This window comes from Adiantum capillus-veneris, chromosome 7 (genome assembly GCF_014529385.1).
Source record: "Adiantum capillus-veneris isolate H3 chromosome 7, ASM1452938v2, whole genome shotgun sequence".
In the NCBI taxonomy this organism is placed as follows: Eukaryota; Viridiplantae; Streptophyta; class Polypodiopsida; order Polypodiales; family Pteridaceae; genus Adiantum; species Adiantum capillus-veneris.
Window position 1 is genome coordinate 44,379,589 of NC_140937.1, and position 18,103 is coordinate 44,397,691.

The following is an 18,103-nucleotide window of genomic DNA, read 5'->3' on the forward strand; positions in this document are numbered from 1 at the left end:
CTATGAAATGTTTCTTCTTCCGCTTCCCTACCCTCATTCCCTGCTAGCTCTCTCCACCTTCGAAGGTGTTTGAGGTCTTAGGACTGAGGCTTGTAATAGTTTATGCTTTCCTCAAGCTTTATTTTATGCTCGTAATGCTTGAAGCTTTCCATCTTCATTGCATCACCAAGGTCACAAGGAACACAAACATTGTATTGTAACAAGTCTCTCTTAAGGGGAGAAATCATAATACAAATTCCTATTGGAGGGGGGACCGGCTCCACATAAATCTGGTCCTCAACCATTGTCATGTTCTCTCTCTCACAAGGCATAGGCCCACATAAATCACTATGCACAAGCTCTAAGGGTTTTCTTTCTTTGTCAAAAGAATGTGTACGATGTGTCCGTGATTGTTTTCCATATTGACAATGCTCGCAAAAGGGAAAATTAGAAAATGACAAAGACGATAAGTAACCCAAATGAGAGAGTGTCTCCATTCCCTTCTTTGACATATGTCCTAACTGGCTATGCCACAAAGCAATGGTTGGCAGCTCGATTACAGAAAGAACACTGTTTTTATCAGATACATAAAGAGGATCAAGTGAACCAAATTTAGAACCATGGGCTGTAATAAGATGACCCTTCGCAACACGCTAAGACTGTTGATGAAAAGTGACTTTGTAACCCAAGTCATCCAGACGTCCAACCAAAATCAGATTGCGTGGCAAGGCTAGAACATGACGCACATTATGGATGATAAACTTCACCCCATTTGCCATAACCATGGCAATATCACCTACACCAACAATGTCACAAGAGTAATTGTCACCAAGTGTAACATAGCCAATGGTTTCCTCGTATGTAGTAAACCCATGCCTATGAGGTGTGACATGCAACGAAGCACCCGAATCAAGAATCCATGTATGGAATACTTCACCACTAACAAGGAGTTCAATTGGCATAGAACTCTGCAAAGATAGAGTTTCCTGTGCATCATAAAAGACATCATTATTTTTAGTCAACATATTGATGTCTTGCGCATCACTATCATCCTAAACTATGTTCAGTTCTTCAATTTTAACCGAACTCTTTGGTTTCTCCTCTTTATCATCATGATCTTTACTTTTACCTTTGCCCTTCTCTTTGTCACGCTTCCAAGCATAACAATCCTTCTTTATGTGACCAAACTTATCACAATAATGGCATTGAACATTGCGGCAACCATGGGACTTTGATCTACCCTTTGACGCATTTCTATTGCCCTCTTTCTTGGACTCATGTTGCGAAGAACGGCCCTTATGTTGCTTATCATCCCTTTGCACATAACGAGCTTTGCCATAATGCGATCTAGTCATGGTCTTCCGACGCATCTCCTCTGACAAAAGTTCACTAGTAACATCATCGTAATTTAGCGTACCATTAGGATCATAGTTACTGAAAGTTGTGCAAAAGATATCCCAAGAGGGTGGCAATGAACAAAGCAAAAAGATTGCTTTTATCACATCATCAATGATCGTGCGTTGTGCATGAATCTGGGCAAAAAGAGAATCAAAATCATTGATATGGCTGGCAACGCTAGCTGATCGTTCATACGAAGGTTGAAAAGTTTTTGCATCATGAAAATCTTATTGCTAGCCGTATCCTTTTGGTAAGTGTCACATAATTTTTGCCATAAAGCATGAGAAGTCTCGCATTCTAACACTGCAAAGTACACCAACTCACCAAGGTACAGTCTAATCATAGACCTGCATAGCTCATCAAGCTCCTTCCACGGAAATCGAGTCATGTGCATATCTGTCGTTCTAGCCGCATTGGCAATAGGCAACTTTTGCTTCTTTAGACAAGCACATCATGCATTTGGTTCTTCCAAAGCTAAAAATTAGTGCCATCAAACTTCTTTCTGTCATAAACGTCATGGTTTTTGCTAGTAGACATGGTGACAAAACTACCAAAAGATTTTGGGAAAATTTCGGTAGAGTCTCCTTTGTATTTGAGACTATGTCAACCAAAATACAAGACAAAATGACCAATGTCACTCACAAAGCATGAAAGAGGGCAATGCCTCTCAAAAGCACATTTTATAGAGACCAATTGAGGCGCATAAACTGTCAAACTGACAATAGACCACCAACTCGGCGTCAAAAACACCTATACCACTCTATACATGTCCTATGGCGAGGCCTCGTAAGGGATGCTCCAGCTACCTGTATCAACAAAGGTATCTCCACATTTGAGAATACCCCAGCTCAATGAAAACCTTACGCTATCGACCCTCATGCAGCAAAACGTATAGCCAAGTCTTAGAAATGGCTATCATGTGGACCAAGTCTCAGAAATGGCCGGGAGTGCTGTACTAGCCAAAAGATGGCTCCACAAAAGCGTACAATGGCAGTATCCACAAAGATGTACAAGTTTGTCATGACGCTCAAACATGCACCAAAAGCATGTGCATACAAAGAAATATTATTACGGGGAGTCAAACTACTCTCAAAAGAGCTCAAACACTGTCAAAAGTGCCAACATGTACATGTACGCATAAAAAATTTCTCCCATGGGAACCCGAATATCGCAAGCACTGAAACCTGTAGCCTGTGAGTTGATGTTGATGCCGTAGCTGAATTTGAAATCGAGGCCAAGAAGCACAGAGGAATCTAAGCAAGCTGCTCTATGTACCTGTATATGTACCTGTAGTAGAAGAAGACAATGCCATCAAACTCCCACTCTATGTGTGTGTATGAGGCCACTCCAAAAGAGGCCACACACTCCTGAATGAGCTGTGGGCTCTCTAGATGGAAGAGACTGCAACAATGGTACCTGTAATGGCTATGGAACCTCTGCAACACAAACTACCAAAAGAGAGCTGAAAAATGCAGCTCCTAAATTGTAGTTTGAATGAGGTTTCTGATGGCACGAATGACTCCAAAAGGGGGGTAAAACCCCACCACACTTGATGGAAATGCTCTTGGAATTCTGAATTTGCCAATGCCGAAGTTGGAACCCTGTTTGCCCTCTTGAAAGTGCACGCACGGAAGTGATTTTGGGAATGAAACATCTTTGATACTAGATGAAGGAGAGGAGCCGGGAGCACAACGAAAGAGGAAGATGAATACGCACACACACTCACACACACCACCATAGCCACACACACAGGTTGGAGGGGGAGAGCGGACACAAACTATGTGCCCCCTTTCTTTCTTCTCTATCTTATGCACTTAGGCACGATACACACTCTTCTTTGTGTTAGTGGCTCATACAAGTGTATAGCTGTACACTTAGGGTTAGTAGCAGTTAGTGATGGGCGGTCGGCCACATGGCCATTAAACTAACAAGCGCTAGCGCCAACGGCTACACATGTGCGCCTCCGACAATGGTGAGCTACAAGATTTTATGATGGCCTATGAGGACAACTATCTCTTTAGTCTCACCATCGGTGGTAAACACTACACTGTCTACACCTACTACTCCGCCTCCCAAGAGGAGCAGATGAAGCTGACATAAATGAGGCATTTTAGCTTAGTGTGATTTTTAAATCATTGCAAGCCCTTAACAAAATAGATGAGCACAAGTGACATAATATGTGTACATATGCATGTGATCCCTGTAGAAACCAATGCCAAACTTAGACAAGGAGAGAGCCTGAAATTAAAGGATGAGAGAAATGTGCAATACCTCTTGCCTACAAGGAAAGAGATGAGCAGAGGCAAAGCCAAGAGTGATGGCTGGATTGAGGTGGGCGGAGGAAATGGAGGCCAATGCCCACACCATCAGCAATATTAATGTCGTCCCTTTGCTAACTGCAACACCACCATGTTCAGCGTATATGTATTTGCCCTCCTTCGCAACTGCGATGCTCCCTGCATAGGAGGCCAACACCACCATGAACTTCCCTACGAGCTCTATTGTGGCCTGCTGTCCAAAAAAATTAGGGGTGCATCATGCACAACATAACGATCAAGCAATCAATATTTCCTTAGAAATCTGTTGTTGATACCATCTTTTTGGCAGAGAATGCATCCCGCTTTTTGAGGAAATGTAGGTCAAATATTCACCTTCCTTGCTAGGCTACTTTTACTACTAGCCAACGACACATGGACGATTATTTTAAGAGAGTTCTTGGAGCTACGGGGGAGCTACCTCTCTGGCGCAAATGCCCAGCTTCGGGTGTAAGTAAGGCTCTATTGGCAGGCACAATCAAGTCTTTTGTGGGTTTGTCAAAGATCCTCACTTCATGCTTGCTTTGTAGTGGAGTTTTTTGCGGATATGAGAACTAGTAGAGATTGGCTATATATGGTGTCCTTAGCTTGAGGTAAGTGTTGTTTTTTTTTCATGCCATATGTTTGAACTGACATATTTCTTGAACAATATGTGCATTTTTTATGTAATGTGGTGGACGGACCCAATGCATCCAGCCTATGCAACCTTTGCGGAGAGATAGCCTCCCCTTAAGGCACTATCTAGATAATTCTTTGAGAAAAATGCAGAAAAGAGGAAGATATATATAGAGAAGAGAGAGAAATCGGGGGAGAGGGATATATATATATATATATATATCTAGAAGTTCACTTTGGAAAAGACAATGTACGTAGATATACTCCTTGCAAGAGGTCTTCCTAGTAAGATGCTTCCTTCCACATGGGCCAAAAGTAACATGTACATGATCAATGGATCATAAGTCAAGGAGGTGCCAGATAGGAGTGTTTCTTCCTCTTCCCCTGGTAAAGCTACGAGACTTTCCTCTGTTAAAATTAGAGGAGGAACTAGGTGTTAAAAAGATGTGAATGTATTATTGGGGGTGGCTAAAGAGTTAGGTCATTTCAACGAGGGGGAGTCATCATCATCACTACAAGGTTTGAGTAAACTGGTAAAAATCTTAACACCTTTGTAGTTGGCATAAGTGGTTAGATAAATTCTAGGTTCATCACATTTGAGTTCTTTCATGATCTCCAACATGAGCCCAGGAAAAATATTGAAAGCGATTTGAATGATCACTGATTGTTTGGCTTGGCCTCCCAACCAAGAACAGATAAGAGATAGATGAAAGTCCACTGGCTTTTCGGGAAAAAGTTGATCAAGGTGGTTAAGGATAAAACATATAGCATGGTCAAACCACATAATGCTAGACTCACATGAGGCTTTAGGGTCTAGAAATTTGCATGCACATTTAACATATGGCCGTAAAACATTCCAGATAGATTCCGTGTAGAAGTCGGGATTACTTTTAGCAAACTTCGTGTTACCTTTTGTCCGAATGTACAATCCTGCATTAGAAGAGCATTTTGAATGGTCAATAAGATTAAGGTTGAAGGGGGCTTTAATGAGTTCCCTTTATCAAGGAATTGTCCTCCTTTCAGAACTTTGAGCCTGTAGCCCTCAAATGTGAAGGCAAGTAGATTAGCTAAATACACCCAAGTTTCATTGAGAATTGGTGCCGGAAAAAATCTTTTTTGGGTAAAACCCAGAGCTGATGCTCCACACCAAAGGACTCAATTTAAATTTGTCTAACCGGTAAGAAAGGACAGACTTTTGACACTTTGGGTACCATTTCCAAAAGGCTAGAGTCACTAAGGGAGCAAAGATTGTTTTGAAACTTCTTGACAGCTTCAAGCGCCGCACTATCTCTGCAAAAGATGCTGCCAGTTTGTGGGATAGTCGGAGTAGCCAGGGTACTGATGAAAGATGGAGTAAGACCACACAGTTTTTTGAAAAAGTTAGATAGCTCAGCTCCTAAAGAATAAAAAAGGGCCAGCTCTTGCTGATATTGTAAAGAAAGTATAGGTAATTGGGCAATGTAATGGGAAATTAGAGCCACCCCATCTTTGGAGTCCTTGTCTAAGGTAGCCAAAATATATCTTGATCCAGTCGTTGAAAGAAAGCATGTGTAAGATAACCTTTTATCTAAGGCAAGGGCTGAATCATAGATTAATTGAGAAGCGTCCAAGCTGCATATACATGTGAGGACAAAAGAGGTAGCCACATACGGGGGCTCAGAGGATAATTCAAGGCGTTGTGAAAGGGCAAGAGTCTGCAATACAAAAAATTGTTAGTAAGCGGGGGATTACTTAGGGTAAGAGATGACATGGCTTCTGGCTTGTCGAGCCAGAAAAGGTCTAACCCTAGCAGCCAAGGCTTTTTTTGTTAATGGTCCTTTAGGTAGAACCTAATTTGTTCTAAAATTCTTGTATGCTTCTCCGGGTCATGGATCACTCTTATGGAGCAGTCAATTTATAATGTATGCAATCTTGAAAGTTAATAGAAAATTATGATTAGTACTATAGGTTGGACCTGCACTACTTAAATCGACAAAGTTAGAGACTATAATAGCCGTGAGCAGGTATCCAGAATAATAGCCTAAGAAGGACCACCTACTAACACCAGCCAACCCGAAAAGGAATTATAGATAGTGGGTCCATCTTAGAACTAAGATTCAAACTAGTTTCCAGAGCCAGCATCCTGGTTTTCCCAAAGAGTTGGAGAAACCTTATGTACAGGACATGTGTGTAGTTGTTTTACTTATATAATAAAACATAAATGGACTTTTACATTCAAAAGACAATTGGCTTTAGAAAAGTGACAATGATTAGTACAAAAAACAACTCAATCTTAGAGTTATCTTTATACATGGCTATACAAATGAGATCTCATTCTAATGTAAAATGACAGTAACTAATCAAATAAGTAGTTCCAGTAGTAGGGGCTTGTGAAGTCACAGATTGATAATTGCTTCAAGCCAAAAAAATTCCAAGAAAGGATAGAGTCCTCACCTACATCCATCAAAAGAAGGCAACACATTTGTTAGCCTTGGATGTGTTTTACAAGTGTCAATGGACTATATCAGTTGTTATCCATGTCCAACTTACAATTTTTTAAAGACTTAAAACAATTGTCCGTAGTGTTTATGTAATCTAGTTCTCTATTGTTGTTGTTTTTTTAGAAGCTCTTTAGAGTAGTTATACTTATTGGTTTCTATTTAGCCCTATTTTTTGGGACAAAAATTATAAGGTAACGCTATACATATGATTCTTGATTAGAAGGCCACAACCCCTTTTGATCCAAGTTTCATACTCTTCTAAGCAATCTATAGGTCAATTTTCAATCATTTAACAAATTATATTGCCAGATTTTTAACCTAACTTTTGTCTTGTTTCTCCAAGCAGCATAAAAAATGTCTTCGAATCCACAGTTCTTAAACCAAAATAAACCAATGATAGTTTTCAAGGTAGCCAAATTGGTTAGGCAGAATCAAATCCTATATGGAATCTGCCATACTACAATTAGTAAGCCAATCTAGTCGCGTTATCTTTTTTAAAAATGCTACAGCATCAAAGGTAATCTCATTACCACACTTAGTAACTTCAATTAAGCATAATATCATAGTATGCAATCAAACAATCAAGATCAATCACCCTTTGGTGTTAAGTAATAAAAAAACCACTGACTATTTTTCATTTGTGAGAATACTACCCTAAGTTTTTAAATCCACCAAGTTTTCAGCAGCATAAAGACAAGGACAGAGAATTTCTAGCACAAAACCAGAGATTTATAGCGCCAAAATCCTTTACCATGAGAAAAAAAACCTCATTAAATGTGTGATTTTTATCAAACCAATACATGAACAAGAATCCTCAAGTGAGACAGTAAACAATGGTGCAAAACGTACATGTGTGTGTGTGTGTGTGTGTGTAGCTGCTAAACTATATAAATAACACACCAATTGAACAAGATGTTCAAAAAGACGATTGGCTAAATATGTCAAGACAAAGATAAGTACAGAAATAATTCAGTCTTTGAATCAAAACTGTACAATATGGTAAGAATGAAGTATCATTCCAAAGGAATTTGTACCAAGGTGTCAAAAACTATCCCAATTGCATCATTAAAATGCTTCCAAAGTCGGCCCGCAGCAAGCTAAACCTCTTTAAGACAAGATAGAATTCTCACCTGCAGATATGTTAGACTTGGCTACGTATGGCAGGCTTCAAGGAATCTATTAGTTGTTATCCATGTCAAACTTAAAAATTATTAGACCAGCTATTGTCTTGTATAATAAAGTACGAAGGATTTTCTAGCATCATATTCCTGCTAGAGTTACTCCATTTGTTTTTAACTTCTGCCATTAATCAGAGCAATCAACAACCAAACAAGGTATCCGTTATAAATTTGCCTCAGGTTGAGATCATCAAAACAGCCAACAAAGGCCAACCAAAGCCAACAGATAGCCAGCATTCATAGAGAAACTCATGTATCCAGTATTATCAGTTGAATTAATTAGAGCAATCAACAACCAAACAAGGTATCCATTATAAATTTGCTTCAGGTTGAGATCATTAAAACAGACAGCAAAGGCCAGCCAAAGCCAACAGATAGCCAACATTCATAGAGAAACTCATGTATCTAGTATTATCAGTCGAATTAGGTTGTGTTATAGCAATCTTGGTAATCACTCCTTCTAACCATTAAAAATCAGTAAATACGAGCTAATAGCAGCCTTGTGAGGCCAATTGCTATTCCTTTTTATGAACTCCATAGGTGGCAGTTTCAGGAGATCCCTTTTTTGAACAAACCTTAGGTCATATCCTCCGACAGAAGGAATATGAAGAGAGATGGAAAGGTTAAGGAATTGAACCGATGTGCAAAAAGCCCCATTGGGTGTAATGAGCCCATGTAAAGATGTAGGTTCAATTTTTAGGCAGTGAGGATAAATCAAACAAATTTCTTTGAGGAAGGTTGTATTGTTGATTCTTAATAAGTCATCCATATACTTGTAGGTATGTCCAAACTGTGAAAGATTATTTTTGCAAGATTCCATGGCTTTGAGAAACCATTTGTATTCGAAGAAAGCAAGGTAGATATTACACATAAGTGGAGAACACGAGAACCCCATGGGGATGCCTAGGCTTGGTTGAAGTAGAGACCGTCAGAAACTATAGTACATTTATTAAGCAGCCATAAGATGTAGAAACAAAGTTTTTCTTCATTGAAGTGTAAGGAGTTAGTCTTTTCAATCCACCTAGGTTTTTTGGATAGAGAGATGTAAAAAAAAGTTTCTTCTTTCTAGCATTGGAGAAAGCCATTTTAATCACCTTGGCAAGAACAATCTTAAGGCCAAGATCCCCATAAAGGGGAATGTTTTCGTAGCATTGTGTAATATCCGCAGTGAAAATGTGGAAGATTTGCTGCAAGAGGTTAAGTGAGACTTCTGTAGAGTTTTTTGTAAGCCAAAAGGGGTTGTATTGTATTTGAAGGAAGTCATGGTAGATTTTTTGTTTAGTGGCACAAATAAGCTCAAACTCAGCTAGTATAAGGTCAAGGCAAAGCGTGATATCCTTGGTGATATCAGTAAAGATACCATTGGAAGCATCAGATATCCATATGAACTTATGCTTATGAATCTTATAGGTGGGAAACAATACTCGTAGCTTAGTGTTTTGTACAAAGTAGCCTCAATTCCCTCAGCATTTTGAGATTTATTGGTAATTGTTTGTAGTGAAGAGTTAATTCTACAGAATTCCTTTCCAAATACTCGATCGTGGGCAGTCTTCCAAGCAAGTGGGACAGGTAGAGATTTTGTCAAGCCCGACTACAAACCATTTATCAGAGACATTGTGAAAATCAAAAGCCAGCTGTGATGTAAGCCAAGATTCATCAGAGGATAACCATTTTCTAGGAATTTGTGATATAGCATTCCTTCACAACTTTAGTTAAGTCCGGTAGGACTATCATCTCCAGTTGGAGAGCACTAACAATGTTAGTGAGGTAGCTTAGTATAGTTGATAGAGCAAGGTGAGGGTTTTTGGGAAAGTTAGGTATATGATTGAGCTCATTGACCAAGATTCTACGTCCTTTAATATTTTCAATAATGCTAAGATCACAAGTACAAACATGTTTTCCATATGCCTCGAAGTTCCTGCAAAAAGTGGTAAACTGATAGCATATACATTTGGGAACAGAATCTCGTCGAAGAAAGTTATTATTATAAACCAAATTTTTCACGGGTTGTTGATACTTCCATCCAATGAGTATATTATCGAGTAATTTATGATTTCCAAAAAGAAGATTAAAGCACTCACAAAAAGGTTTTTAGGTTGAATCCAATTGGGAAGTACATTGTGAAAGAGACAGTGTATGTAGATATAACCTTTGTTTGGATCCACTTTGTTGAGAGTTCTTCTATCGCAAGGGCTCGTAGTAACCTGCAATATCACCAAGGATTACAATTCAAGGAATTTCCTGATGGTGGAAATCCTACCTCTACCCCTAGTGTAGCTACGAGCTTTTCCCTGGTTAGAGGATGAGCTAGGAATTAAAAAGGAAGTAAAGGAGTTGGGGGTAGTCAAAGAGTTGGGTCTTTTAAGAGCAAGGGAGTCATCCTCATCAATACATGGTTTAAGTAAACTAGTGATGATCTTAACGCCTTTGTAGTTAGCATAAGTAGTAAGGTAAATCTCAGGTTCGTCAGATTTTAATTCCTTCAAGATATCTAGCATTAATCCATGAAAGATGTTAAAGGCAATCTGCGCAATTACAATTTGCTTAGCTTGGCTACCCAACCAAGAACAAATCAGAGAGGTGAAAATCCACTGGTTTTTCTGGGAAGAGTAGGTCAAGATGGTTGAGAATAAACCAAATGGTATGATCGAACCACATGATGCTGGATTCACAAGAGGCTTTAGGGTCAAGAAATCTGTAGGCACATTTTACATAAGGTCGAAAGACATTCCAGATGGATTCAGTGTAGAAATCCGGGTTACTTTTTAGCAAATTCCATGTTTCCTTTAGTACGGATGTAGAGGCCAGTATTGGAAGAGCATTTGGAGTGGTGAATGAGATTGAGGTTGAAGGGTGCTTTGATGAGCTCCCCTTTGTCACGAAATTGTCCACCTTTTAAGATCCTGAGTTTGCAGTCCTCCACAGTAGAGGCAGGGAGGTTGGCAAGGTATATCCAAGTTTCACTCAGAATGGGTGCTAAGAACGCCTTGTTGGGCAGGACCCAAAGCTGATGGTCAACCCCAAGGGATTCAATTTCAATTTGTTTAACAGGTAAGACAGGAAAACTTTAGAGATCTTTGGTACCATCTCCAAGAGGTTAGAGTCATTGAGGGAACAAAGATTACTCTGAAATTCTTTAATTGCTTCAAGAAGTGCACTATCCCTACAAAAGATACCACCAGTTTGCGGGATAGTCGGAGTAGCCGGTGTACAGACAAAAGAGGGATTGAGACCGCACTATTTCCTTAGAAAGTTAGACAGATCAGCACCTTAGGAAGAGAATAGAGCAAGCTCTTGTTGGTATTGTGAAGAAAGTATGGGAAGTTGGGCTATGTATTAAGTAATCAAATCTACCCCTTCCTTGGAGTCCTTATCTAGAGTAGCCAAAATTTTAACCCAATCATTAAAAGATAGCATATGTAAGATAGACAATTTCTTGTCAGAGGTAAGAGCCGAGTCATATATTAGATGAGAAGCATCCAAGATGCTAATACATCTGAGTACAAGAGATGTGGCCACTGAGAGGGGCTCAGAGGTCAATTCCAATCCTTGTGAGAGAGCAAGCGTCTATAATATTTCAAAAAAGTGTGGTGAGGTTATTTTTTCTTACCGTATCAAGTAATATAATCTTTGGCTTTCCTAGTAAGGAAGGGTCTAGTTATAACTGCCAAAGCATTCTTTGGTTTATGGTTTTAAGGTACAACTTAATTTGATCGAGAATCTTTGGATGGTTCTCAGGGTTGTGTTTATTACTCATGCGGGTTGTCTTACTAAAGGGTATGTGGTCCTAAAAAAGGAACAATTTAAACATAAATAAAAATAGTAATTGTAGTTTGGACCTACAAACCTTAAACCGGCAAAGTCAAAGCTTTTTAAAAATTTGGCTTTGAAAAACAAGGTCCAACATAATGAGGAGACTCTTGATGGCGATATGTTTATCTGGGTTTTAGAACAAAGCCTTTAAATTGAACACCTGGATGCATGATTTGCCAATTCCTAGCCAATCTGGCAGTACATTGAACCATAAGGTAATATTTAAAACTAAAACGTAGAAGCTTGGGTTTGTACATATTGGTGTATGAGTAACAAATGTTGGCTTACACAAGTTTCCTCTACCCTCAATAGAAAACCTGCTCCGAGTTTGTCTATGCAGTACATGAGCACACTCCCTACATAGATGTACCTTGGACCGTGAAACTTGCTCACATAAGGTAATTTTTATTCTTGGCAGTTTGGCCTAAATGCTTAATATAGACTGTTGTATTAAAAACTAATCTTGGTCGCTTCTAGTACTTACCTATCCTTGGAACTTCTTAAATGAATCCAAATGTGCACAATATCAAATGCATGCCACTTGCAATGCATAAAGTTTTTTAATCCACCAAACCCTTCCTGTGCTCACCAGTTGGTGCTATTTCTTGCTATCTAATGATCAACATCTAGCTCACCCTTGCCAATGCTAACCAACACATCATCTAATCCCTAAAACACCTTCAATTCTTCTCTTGCAACTAATGTTCTCTTTTTCCATACACCCAATTAGGTCTCTACAGGTTCGGTAGCCCTTTTTGAGTCATCAACCCTGCACTCAACCATCCCCGCTCCATGGTTGCACCAAATGTGTAGAGATCTTACATTCTCTCTCTCTCTCTCTCTCTCTCTCTCTCTCTCTCTCTCTCTCACACACACACACACACACACACACACACACACACACACACACACACACACACACACACACACACACACACACACACACACACACACACACACACTGTGGTACTTAATGAAGTTCCTGGCTTATTTTTTTAACTTCACCTCCACACCATGGGAATAGGCCCATCTCTAATACTTGCAAATAGGTATTTTCCTAAGTAGTTTACTACCCTATTACCAAAACTTGTTGTGAAGGCGCAAGGGCTTTCTCTCTGCAACCATAGGTGGCCTCTTTGCACTAGCCACTTGTGAAGAAAGCTCCCTCTTCAAATATGCAAGAGGCAAATGATTTCAGTGACAAACATGCACCCATGGGAGAGGAAGACAAATGTGAAAATGAGCTTTTGGAGGTCAAAGGGCCAGCTTTGTGTGAGTGATGATAAATCTGATTTGTCTGATGCATGCATGCCAAAATAGAGAAGTGGTCATAATATACATTTGGACCTTGACAAGACATTCAAGATACTTTCGTCCTTCGTGAATATTGTGCAAGTCCGGACATGGGAAAGATGCTAAGAGAGTTTACTAAAATTGAACTCTTTTGGTCATTGTTTCTATTGGACTTGTTGAACATGATTGTGCAAGAGACAAATAGATATGGCATATACATTGGGAAAGGAATAATGTGTCTTATCCAAGAATGGATCTACGAGAAGTTGGAAGGACCTTGATAGACACAATTTTTGCAAATTTTTTGGATTATCTCTTGGCATGGATTTGCAGTATATGTGTGACAATAGTTACTACTGGAAAGGGGAGACATGGTACGGTGATGCACTATCCAAATTATGTTGAAAAAATGGGTCAAACTAAATATTAACAAATCAAACAATTCTTGCATATTAGAGATAACTCATAAAGGCCACTTGTAAGAGAAACTAGAGAGCACAAATTATAGCAAGTCTTACTATTAGAAGAAAGATTGAATGTAATAGTGGATGAGAGGACAATACCTTCAAAGTGCAAGTTGAGTCCACGCAAAGTGTATAATCCCAAGAAGCCACACAAATTTGGCATTCAATTATGGAACTTGTGTGATTTTGAAACTAGGTACAACTATTCATTTTGTGTGTATGATAAGTTACCATGCGCTAAGTTGTCTTATCATGTTGGATCAATGCTTGTGAATGATTTGAAGAAGAAAAGTCATCATGTGTTCTTTGATAGATGGTTTACATCAACCAAACTCTAGGGTCTTTATAGTATGGTATTGGGTTTTGATATAGTCTAGAGACTAATATACATGACTGGAAGGCGTGGCATGCATTGTTTTGGGGGATGTTGGATTTAATTTTAGCAAACACATGCATTATTTGGAAGTGCTTGCATGGCAAACAAAAACAAGCCAATTTTAATTTATGATGAGTTTGCAAAAACAACTCTTTGATAACCATTTTGTTGGGCATATTGCATCTAGAAAAGTTATGTGAGTTGGTGGTGAAATGGATAGGCATACTTTGGTGAAGTTGAGTTCAAAGATGAGCAAGTATTGCATTGTATGTGCAACTAAAAAGAAGAGGCATATGCGTGAAGCAAAGGAATTTGTGGGATCTAAGCCATAAGGACAATTCCATGCTCTTGAAAATACCATGCAATGGTAGGATATGATCACATGTGTGTAAGTGCAAAGCTAGTTGTGTGATCCTACAATCAACTAGTGGAAGTTTGGGTTTTAGTTATACATAACTTGGTACCAATTTATGTCTTTGAATGCAGTTGTGTGATCCTTCATTCAACCAATGGAAATTTGAATAGTAATTATGCATATCTTGGTACCGATTTATGTCTTTAAATGCAATTAGCGTCCATGGCCTTTACATTGAGTTGACATCTTGGCTTTTTATCCTTGGTTGTAATTTGGACTTGTTGTCTTTCCTAAAAAAAGGGAATATTTTCATCATCAAACTGATTTTTGTTATGTGAAGTATTGGCTATATCACATTCCCTAACTTCTCTAGAGGTCTTGTGAATTTAGTGTTTGTGTGGTTGATTTTTTTCGAGATGAAAAGTGCAGATGCGTAAAAGTCAACTTGTTGTACGTACCATGTGATCATTGGGACACTTAATGTAAATATCAATTTTCAAATTTTGCTAGTTAAGGTTTTTCATTCCATGCCTCATCTTGTATATAACACTCCCTCCAAAGGAACGGGCCAAATAAACTATGATAGTAACATTAAACACCTGAAAAGGACACTAAGTGCCCTTTTTGGTACCAGACTAGTGTTAAGCTTCAATACATGTGTGTCAACAAATAATTGAAGAAGGAAGCTAGGGTTTTAAGGATGACAAACTGGTGCCAAGCAATTGGAGGCGAGGCTACATGAAATAGTGAAACACACGGGCTCTATGTTGATTTTGTGTTTGTGTGTGAAGGAAGCTTCCGTGTTTGGATTGAAGGCGTTCTTCATTTCGTTCAAGTCATGAACTCGAACAGCCAGAGGCTAGTGCCTTCTCGGTCGCACTCTGACCTTCTCAACATCTTATACACGTAGGCACGTGTGTGCATGCACACACGCACACACGCACACGCACGTGCGCGCGCGCACACACACACACACACACACACACACACACACACACACACACACACACACACACACACACACACACACACACACACACACACACACACGAGAGCATGCAGAGTTGTTTTGACATGGTAGGAATGACCTCGAGAGAGATGCATAGATAAATTTTATTATCATCTTCAAATATGGCCTACATGACCAAAGATCCATGTGATGGACTATGCAGGGCTGATAGGTGGCTCTTGATCCTCGAGGATCACTGTGATCATAGTCGCACTGGAGAGCCCACACTATGGTTGAGAGAGGAAAGTAAGTAGGTCTAGTTGGAGAGAGAGAGAGAGAGAGAGAGAGAGAGAGAGAGAGAGAGAGAGAGAGAGACTACAGCTTGAGCAAGTTTTATGATCAAGATGAGAGTATGTCAAGTATAAGCACGTAAGCATAGATATGTACACACACATGCTTGAAATAGTCTATTGTATGCATAAGCATTAGTTCATATTTAAACATAGATATGTACACAAACGAGTACGGAAAATTCCTCAAGAGTTCACATTGGTTGGCAAGTTTAGGTAGCAAGTGAACATTCTATGTGATGGTCACTGGAACAAAATTGAGCTCACTCATGAAAATTAGGGTTGACAAAGAGATGGACAACTAAGGCCCCCTATCCAAGCTTCACAAGTAGTGGACCCACCCTTAAAGATAAGAGTTGTCATAAATGATAAGTTTTGGCCACTTGTCTGTGTATGGAGTTTACACACTAGCTGACTAGTTTTGTGTAGCAATTACATGGTGCTATGTGGAGGCCACTATTGGAAAATCGATTGAACTTGTGAAAAGTGGGGCAAACAAACAAAAAAAGACAACCAAGATCCATGCACAAGCTTGGGCTGACATTAACATGGACCCCACCCTTTAAAGTAGAACAAAGGTTGGCTATTGGTGTGTGAAAGCACACCAGCCCATCCAAAAGGGGCCTGAGCATGAAAATTTTACTATATAAAGGGCCATTTAAATTTTTTGTTCCTGTACTCATTTGAAGATGAGAGAGATGAAGAGCAAAAAGTGTGAAATTGGGCAACGGGTGCAAACACTTAATCGAGAAATCACTAGATTATCCATCATGGTTTTCATTTGGTAAGCTGTAGGGGCATGATGGCTTTCTTGGAAGCTTCAACATGCACAATACACATGTAGCTTGCCCCAAGTGTTCACTCATGCACGGGCAATATGAAAAACTCGACAAGCCTTACCATTTATATATTAATGTGGCACTTGCATGCTCCCAATATAGCTTGTCCAAAAGCGTATATACTTGGAATGAGCCATAGACAACGTCCACAAGCCATATGGCTTGTAGATTTTTTATACCTCTTTTGAAGTACGTTAGATTGTGGGCTCTAATTGTATCGAGCAATTCTAGCTAAAGGTGTGGGGAATGGTCCCTGAAAAGGTCCTTAGGGACCATTTTGTACCATGGTCACATATTACAGGAGCATGGTCCTTCAATGCTAGCTGTCAAGAGTCCATGGGAGGGCGGCAAAATAAAAATCCACATGCTAACTTGTCAGGCGTATCCTGACAAAGGGAGAGGAGGGTTGTTAGGTGTCTACTGCCATAGGAAGAGGACATTGACTTTGTCAACCACACAAGGGCTCTGCTATCACCATCAATGTTTATATTGCTGATGTGCCACGTGCTGAGGAGCTATATGACTAAAAAGTTTCCAACTGCTGACTTGGCGATGATCCAAGTTATTGCAGTGGAGTTGAGAGCAACTGCTCCCAATGGACCTTGATACACAAGTCCTTTTCAAATCCTAGATGAATGATGACCCCGAAATATGACATGTGTACAAAAATCTGCAAGACACATGACTCGCTAATTGCTTCTCTCAAGCATATGGCCTTGTTGGCAAGTTGTATGCAAAACTTGCAAGCCATGCTTATATCCAACTTAGTGAAAAGGGTTTGCGCTTACGCGGTTGGAAGGTCTATGAGCACTAATGGAAGCCACTGGTAAAGACTCCCCAGATGGCATGTAAATAAGTACAAAAGAGACTACGCATAAGACAATTCACTAAAGATCGTGTGCTAAATAGCTTTCTTGGAAGTCTAAAGCAATGGGTTATCAAAGTAGATATTCCACAAGAGAGATGACTTGCAACTCTTCCAGAAGACTTGCGGTTCAAAAACAAAACACATTGAGAGCTCCAAGAGTAGCTGCAAGTATGCCTATAAGCATATCATACATCATGGTGGCAAGACAAGTGCTTTATGGAAAGATAGTACAAATAGCCCACACATGAACTTAGAATGCCCATGGGATTTAAGAGGTGATGGCAAAAGCCATTCACGTCATTTATGAAGCATATCACTTGCAAGGTCTTGAGTACGGACAAATCTTTGAGGTCTCTTGGGATTGTTCCTACAACGTTTAAAACTTATTTTCTTCTCTAACAAGCTTCCAAGGCACACAATAAGAAATGTTTCTTATTGGCAAGGCATAAGGCTTAGACACTTCTGCAACGATTCTCGGGGGATTTACCATTCAATACCCCCTATATAAAGTGCGTTTGCAGGGTATTAAAAAACCTCCTCTTTTAACATGTCTAAATGAATAAAATGACCTCTTATTTTAAGAAAAATTTTCAAAATTGAATATAAAAGCCTCTTATATTAATGTATCTCTAGTAAATTGCCTAAATTTTTTGTATGTCAAAACCCCTTTTTTCGAACTCACGATATACATTAACATGATTACATAATGCACACACAACCCCCCCTCCCGCCCCCCCCCGAGCAGCGTTCCTACAAGCCAACCCTCAAATCTTGTGGACAAGCTATGTGTGCTTGTATATACGAACTAAGGATATTTGAAACAAAGACATA